Raw genomic sequence first — 7,138 nt, 5'->3', positions numbered from 1 at the left:
TACTTAAGCAGTTGGAAATTGAAACTGTTCAACAGCAATAAATAGAATAATGATCCTTGATTAAGTCTCTTTATGTTCTTAGTGCAGTCTACTTGCATGCCACATTTATATTATAATCAGACTAAAATTGTATTTGGAGTAGCATTTTGAAAGAATTTCACAGAAATTTCTATTTTTAGTAACCACGGCAACACCGTTCATCGAAATCAAAAACCGATATACAGAATTGTGTATCTTAGTGTAGTATACTTGTTTGCCAAGTTATATTGAAATCAGACTAAAACTGTAGGAGGAGTAGCATTTCGAAAGAATTTCACAGAAATTTCTATTTTTAGTAACCAGGGCAACACCGTTCATCGAAATCAAAAACCGATACACAGAATTATGTATCTTATTGTAGTTTACTTGTGTGCCAAGTTATATTGAAATCAGACTAAAACTGTAGAAGGAGTAGCATTTTGAAAGAATTTCACAGAAATTTCTATTTTTAGTAACCACGGCAACACCGTTCATCGAAATCAAAAACCGATAAACAGAATTGTGTATCTTAGTGTAGTCTACTTGTGTGCCAAGTTATAATGAAATCAGACTAAATCTGTAGGAGGAGTAGCATTTTGAAAGAATTTCACAGAAATTTCTATTTTTAGTAACCACGGCAACACCGTTCATCGAAATCAAAAACCGATACACAGAATTATGTATCTTAGTGTAGTCTACTTGTGTGCCAAGTTATATTGAAATCAAACTAAAACTGTAGGAGGAGTAGCATTTTGAAAGAATTTCACAGAAATTTCTATTTTTAGTAACCTTGGCAACACCGTTCATCGAAATCAAAAACCGATACACAGAATTATGTATCTTAGTGTAGTCTACTTGTGTGCCAAGTTATATTGAAATCAGACTAATACTGTAGGAGGAGTAGCATTTTGAAAAATTGTTTACAGACGGACAGACAGACAGACAGGCAGACGGACGGACGACGGACGCATTACTATCGCATAAGCTCTTCTGTTCTCTGACCAGTAGAGCTAAAAATTAAGTCAGGTTTAGCTGAAGCGTCGAAGAAAACAGTATGAGTTAAGGAAAATGGTAAGTTTATACGCAAATCAAGAGCATTTTTTAATTTTTCTCAAATTAAAAGTCAGAATTAATTTTTCTTGCATGTTTCCAGAACAAGGAGATAGCGATAGGTCATTGCAAGGACTATAAGAAGCGTTACGTCAATACTTCAGTAGCGGTATTAAAGCGTAACGTAAAGTGTCACCAACATCGCGCGTAACGTCAACCAAATTAGTTAATCTTTTGACAAATTTTTTATCATAATTGAGAGCTTCTAATTTAGTCTAGACCTTTACTCGACGTCAAGGAGCAGTGACTAATAACAAAGTCAACACTCAACTACATGTCACGTATCATCTGTAAGAGACAATATCTGACAAATTTGATAACTCTGTTTACCTGTTTCTAAGACCGTGACCTCTGAGAGTTTACAATATTCATCTTTTGCACTCTTTTCCTGGGTAAGTCCCCACTGAATAGAAGCTCTTTCCTCAAGATTATATGCACTGAGTAATCTTTTTTAATGACACTGAAAGCCTACAAGAAAGAAGAGAATTGTTATTGTTTTAATTTAAAAACTATGGTTAAGAAATATACATTAACTAAAATATTCAGTAAGATCATTTTAAAATGTAATGCTTTTACACAAAATAATCCATTGAAAACTTTAGTTACCTACTTCTTCTAATGGCACCAATAACTTGTCCAAAATTAGATGCAGTTATTCTCAATTTGCGAACAGCTGCCCATAAAGAGTTCTCTCTTTGTCCTGTTAGTAGTCAGCCATGCTGTTTCAATAATCTTTTCTGAAGAAATGACAAGTCTCTCCCTGTGTTAAAAAAGTCATATATGAATAATATATATGTACTTAAAATCTGTTTTTACATTTTCATTTGGTTTAAATCCAAAAATAATAAGTTATTTCAAGTTCAACATATTTCCGTTTATTTGATTTACAGGATGAATACCTTAAATGAGATGCCTTGCACTGAGCATTCAAATACTCTTCACTGATGAGCTGGTCTTCAATAAGTTATGCCGGCATTTCCTCACACTCAGGCTCATTTGATAAAAATCCAGTGCATAGCTGTAATAAATGAAATAGCAATTATAAATTACCATACAGTAACACTGGCCACAACTTTCAACATATGTCATATTGTTATTTGTTCACTTGTTTAGTACCTTTTATAGTCATAATTTAAGTTTGGTCATTGTGAATAGTTTATATAGTCTATATTAAGGTAAATTTCCTTAATATTTGTTCAAGGTCAAAGAAATTACAGATAGGTGATACATGTTCTTAACGTAGGTCGCAGGTTTGCTGACGTCATTAAAACTGGGTACGCAATTTATATGATTTGGGCGACTTTCTTGTGCACATCTGATTATGACGTCACGGTGAGAAAGGGAAAAATTCAGTACATTATCTAGCTATAACTTTTGTTGAAATTGGTAGTTTGGTGTAACAGTATACATAGAACATGCTGAAGTTATCAGAAATAATAAGGCTCATTTTGATTCGAATGACCATCACTGAAAGTATTAGAAAGCGTTTCATTATGTGTTATCTATCGTATCTTCTCGGGTCTATTCTAAGAGTACATGTACTTGTTTCGTAAAATATATATATCTACCCTTGTATCATGTAGGATTTATTAATATTAAATGTGTATTATTATAAAACAGGTTATCTAACTCCGAATTACACTCGCTACCCCCTCCTCAGAAACGCAGTCATTTACACTTTCAATAGATATGCACTAACAAACTGTTTATTACCCTTCTACGATAATTTATCTATACAACCATATATGGCATGCATGTCTTTGTTTTCATTTATCTCCGTAAACAGCGTCAAAACTCCGCTCACCGATGGAAAGTCGAACTCAATTATGAAACGGTATGTGCTAATTTCGGACAAATCTATATACAGGTTGATAACAAATTAAAAACTGCTAAGGCACTACCTGGGTAATACTAATGAAACAAACTAAAATAAATTAAATATATTTTTCCTAGCGCATTGATCTCTTGTACAATGTAAATAACCACAGGCACGTAGGATATGACCCCCTCCCTCCTTTCAATTTTTTACTTGCTAACGCCGGGGGTGAGTAAACGTTTTCCTATTTTTGAATTTTAACTCCAACCTATATGTGCATGTTGATTTAATCGAAATATTTACTAATCGGAGGCACATAAAGAATTTATATATATATAAATGGAAATCTGAAAAGGAAGAAGAGTGTGTTTCAAATTTATCGATGTCTGCATATTCCATGATTCTCTAAGCTTTAGATAGTGATCAAGTGAAGATTAAGTGAGGCAGACGTCGAGAATAAAAACAAACTGCAAGCCGTCTCTTTTTATGTATAAGTCGAAAACGAAATACATGTATTTAAAAACAGCGTAAAGAGATAAAAGGGTAACATTATTAATAACATGCAATACGTATTAAAAATCCAAAATAGGAAAACCCCAGAAAAACAGAAAGGGGGGAGGGGGTCGATACCCCAGTTGCCTATGTGAGTAACGGTATGCGTTGTTGTTAGTTACATGTACATATTTTATTCGCTGCATTGCTTTCCATGTTCATTCAGTAGAGAAATAATGTTATATGTATACATTGAAAGTCTAAGAACAAAATAAAATCTGCCTGTTGAATACGCCAAATAAAAATAATGTTTAAATTATCGTCCCATTTACTCCTCTAAAAATTCCTTGTACGATTTTTAGCCGGGCTTATTGCTCAAAGAGCAACCGGCTTATGTCATCCTGTTCAAGACAGGATGTCAACCCCATAGTCGCCATTTTAAAGTTACGTGTAAAAAAAATAGTTCTTACTCTCAACCGCTTCTGAGATAATACAAACTCTAAATAAAGCAACATAAATAAAACGAAGTTTTATCTAAATAAATAAACATTAGTAGTAATGACTTTGTAAACTTCAGTCTTAAGTCAAAGAACATAGTTTATTAGCGTAAGGATTTCTGATAATCAGTGTTATCGTTGTTCTCTACACTAACGAGGAAAAACAGGAGAGGGAACCAGACTGGCATGTTTGTTTACATTCAGCCGTAGAACCAGATTAATTTTGATTCTGACAAAAATCGGACCGTGGTATTTGGATCGAAAACTCACAGTCAGTGTCTTATAATTTATATTGCTAGTTTTAAAATAATTTTTTCACCAGAATTTTTAATCTGATATTCTTGTTATTTATCTGTTAATACAATATAAACGTATGATTCATGTAAGAAATTCATTTTACTCTATTAAATGAGCCCGGCTTTCTGTACTTCTGAGTACTTTGATTTTTCTATCCTTATACGTATAAGCATGAAATAAAATCAAGTTAAGATTTATTTTAGTTATTCGCTGCCTCTTTGTAAACTTAAATAAAAACATGTTCAATATATACACTGAATGCATTAATACTTCTACTCAGGAGGATATCTGGCGGAAATTGATTCATAAGAAAATATTGTTGATTTGATAGCCTTGCTGAATTTTCTAAAGAAAAAGGATATATACAAAGCGTAAAAACATTTTTTTTTTGGGGGGGGGGGGGGTGTTAGTAGTCCTTGTCTTCTATATTATCTTCATACCTACGACTTTGCAAACAAACTTAGATCACAGATCTGCGATTTCAAAGGGAATGGGGGGTCTGCCTTTTCCAGAAGGGAATACAAGGTCACTTTTATTTTGCAAATTCCGGCAAGAATCCGCGCACGAAGAAAACAAAACAAAAAGAAAAGAAACGATAAGAAATAAACACATAAAGAAAATATAGAAAGTAAAGTAAAGGACTGTAGCCCTTTTCACAAAAAATCTTACGACATATTTTTAACTTAAATGAAAACTTACGATAAAAGTCGTTTTCACAAAAATTCTTAAGAAAGTCCTAAGTGCAAAATCTATCGTAACTTTACGAAAGCCCCAACCCTCTCTGATTGTTGGTTTACGCCTTTTACGTGAATTTTCACATAATATTAGACGTAATACGCTTAAAAAGAAAAAATTCTAATAATTATTTTATTGAATTATTATGATACTGGTCATTTAAAAGCAGATATACATGAATTTCCTGTTTCTTAAAATCAGTATAATTTTTTTTGCTCAGTATACCGGATCGATATTCACGGCATCAAGCGTGACGTCGCGATATTTTATAACGTTGTTCTTAAAAATGCTACATTTTTCAATAGAAAAGCCATTATCTTCAATTAAATTACGACAAAATGAACCCGAAGACATATTAATTTTTTTCACATAGATTTATTTCAAATCAATTCTATTTTTAAATACCAAAGGATAAACAAATTCGTCTGCACGATTTAAAAGTTATTAATATTTTTTAAATCAAAACCTTGCCTGAAAACAAGCCAAAAACGACGCTTTTCCTATGCAATTCAATAGAATACCGTTGGAAATGTTTCTACAACAATGACATCTTTGGAATTCAATTACACAAAAACGGTGCAGACGATTTTTATAAAATTTTCAGAGAATAGAAATCAAAGGTAGAGAAATCATATAGGTAATATAGGTAATTTTCATGATATGTTTTAGGTAATATAGGTAATTTTCATGATATGTTCTCGAACACTTTTAAAAGCCCTGTAAACCCGCGACCTACGTTAAAATATAATGCAACACTAAGTTGATGTGATAATTAAATACAAGTGATCAAAGTGTCACATGAACAAAAATATGTAACCTTTAAAAAAATAAATGAAAATCCTTTAAAAACAAAAATGTATAACATTAAATCGGAAATAAATCTTAACATGAGCCTTGATTCAGATGAAACAGTTTCCCTTGTGACAAGGATGAAAACAAAAAAAATCTTCCTCAATCAAACCTGTAAATCTACCCAAATGACCTAGTTGATCATACAAATATGACCTATCTGCATCTGTCATCTCTCTTTTTAACGCTATAAATTTACATGTACGTACATCAAGTATTCATTACAGAATATAATATTGAATTTAATACCAACCTTTCATTTATAATTTTATTAGCAAATATAATATATTGTACATTGTACTGTATATTGGTGCTTGTGAGTTACCTATAATCTTGCCAGGGTGGATACATTTCCCCAATTGTTGTTATAGTTTTAGGAGGTGCAGATTTAGGATGTTTGATCCAGCTGCACTTCACATCTGTCTAGCTTGCCCTCTTATATCTAAAAGAACATTCTACGTACTATAAATTACGTAAACAAAGCACTTAAATTTATCTTAAAATAAACAAAGACAAACACACAAAAAGAGTTGAGAAGCTTCATGTACCCAAACAAAAGTGCTGCAGCTACATGGTGGCAGTGAAACTGGCCCTTTGGGCATTCACATGTCGATGACTTTATGGTAGCAGTACTGTTTTCTTCATTTTCCAGAAATATCAGTTAAAGGTTTAAAGAAAAAACATAAACAAGTATCTGACTATATACTGCATTAACACGTTTACATGATGTTTTCAATGTATTGTAAACATGGGCGAGGTGGAGGAGTCCAAGACTCTTCTCGGTCTATCATTATTTACCTAAGTAATCTTAATTGAACTCTTAGAAATTGTTGTAATGTATGATTTAATCGAATAAATATACCTGAACTTTGTAAGATGTGTCTCGCATGGACGCTTGCACAACCGCATTTATGACACGAAACTCTATCTAAAACAAATTTTAAAACCCTGTCGCTATCCACAGCTCTCTCGCTTTTCCTGGTAAGCTTAGTGTGACTTTCAACATAACGAGCACAGTACATTAAGGTATCACACCGGTAATTGTTTTCACTAAATAATTCTATATAGAATAAAAAATCGTTAAAAATCAGGTATTTGTTTACATGAAAAAATATTTAGCAGAAGGTGTTAAACATTACCTGTCACATTAGCTGACACCAAAAAACAGGGTACCCACACGGCATTTTCGGACTTTTTCCATCTGCAAACAGGGCTGCCCTCAAATCCACGTGTTTTCACTGTGTTTATAAACACCTCGAGTGCACTACAGGAAGTAGCCTCCTATGCCATGAAAAAAATAGTTCCTGTCCAAAACCTTTCTTTA

The 7,138-nt window shown here is 32.7% G+C and overlaps 1 pseudogene; it reads right to left on the bottom strand.

The window, feature by feature from the left end:
• Positions 1 to 1,405: 1,405 nt before the first annotated feature.
• Positions 1,406 to 6,848, bottom strand: LOC134277170 (uncharacterized; annotated as a pseudogene).
• Between the last annotated feature and the right edge of the window lie 290 nt (positions 6,849 to 7,138).

This window comes from Saccostrea cucullata, unplaced genomic scaffold (assembly GCF_032062105.1).
Source record: "Saccostrea cucullata isolate Sc308-1 unplaced genomic scaffold, CSIRO_AGI_Scuc_v1 ctg6819, whole genome shotgun sequence".
Classification (NCBI taxonomy): domain Eukaryota; kingdom Metazoa; phylum Mollusca; class Bivalvia; order Ostreida; family Ostreidae; genus Saccostrea; species Saccostrea cuccullata.
The sequence above is the reverse complement of the archived record's forward strand: the minus strand, read 5'-3'. Positions and strand labels throughout refer to the sequence as shown.